This window comes from Orycteropus afer, unplaced genomic scaffold (genome assembly GCF_000298275.1).
Source record: "Orycteropus afer afer isolate SDZICR_OR568_19922 unplaced genomic scaffold, OryAfe1.0 scaffold00963, whole genome shotgun sequence".
Classification (NCBI taxonomy): Eukaryota; Metazoa; Chordata; class Mammalia; order Tubulidentata; family Orycteropodidae; genus Orycteropus; species Orycteropus afer.
In genome coordinates, this window is record NW_006922550.1 from 135,304 (window position 1) to 136,487 (window position 1,184).

The following is a 1,184-nucleotide window of genomic DNA, read 5'->3' on the forward strand; positions in this document are numbered from 1 at the left end:
ACAATATTTAGGACTGAGGTTAGTCATTATTTTCTTTCTTTCTTTCTTTTTTTTAAACAAAAGTTTTAAAAAGGCAAGAGAGATTCGTAGTCAGTTTTCACAGTTATCAACAATCCAAAATACCTTGTTCACTTTGAACATGCCATATAGCACTACCTGGGAGACCAACAAATGGAAGTAAAAGAATAATGAAACCAGCAATTATATCATTGGAAACTGTATTAACATCATAGGTGATTCTATTAATATAGTCAATAGCTTTTTAAACATCTAGTTTTGCCTGTTTTACTTTCATTAACAAAAAAGTAATGAGTAAATATATAACAAAAATATATAATAAATATAGTACAAAAATACAGTAACAATAAGAGTGAACTTTTGTGATGATTTTGTATCATGCATTCCTGCATATAATATCATCAGTGGATAAATGAAAATGAAAATATCTTGGCAAAAACATGTTATTGTTGTTAGGTGCCATACAGTTGACTCTGAGTCACAGAGACCCTAGGTGCAACAGAATGAAACACTGCTGACTCCTGTGTCATCATCACAATCCCTGCTATGCTTGAACCCATCATTGCAGCCAGTGTGTAAATCCATCTTCTTGAGGACTTTCTCCTTTTTCTTCTGACTTTCTACATTACCAAAAATACTATCTTTCTCAGGGCTGGTCCCTTCTGACAGCATGATTGAAGTCAGTGAAATGAAGTCTGACCATTCTCACTTCTAAGGAGCATTCTGGCTGCACTTCCTCCAGGACAGATTTGTCCCTTCTTCAGGCAATCCATGGTATTTCAGTATTCTTGGTCAACAACACAATTCAAAGACAACTCTTCTTCAGTCATCCTTATTCATGGTCCAGCTTTCACATGCATATGAGGAGATTTAAATTACCATGTCTTGAGTTAGACACACCTTAGTCTTCAAAGTCACCTTGGAAACCCAAGGAGGGGTGGCTATGGGTCTGGTATGACTCAATGGCACATAACAACAAACAAAAGTCTTCAAAGTCTTATTTTTGCTTCTTAACATTTTAAAGAGGTCTTTTGCAAAAGATTTGCCCAGTGCAATAAGAAATCTGATTTCTTGACTTCTGCTTCCATGTTTATTGATCGTGAATCCAAGTACAAGGAAATCTTGGACAACTTCAATCTTTTCTTCATTTATTGTGCTTTTGCTGA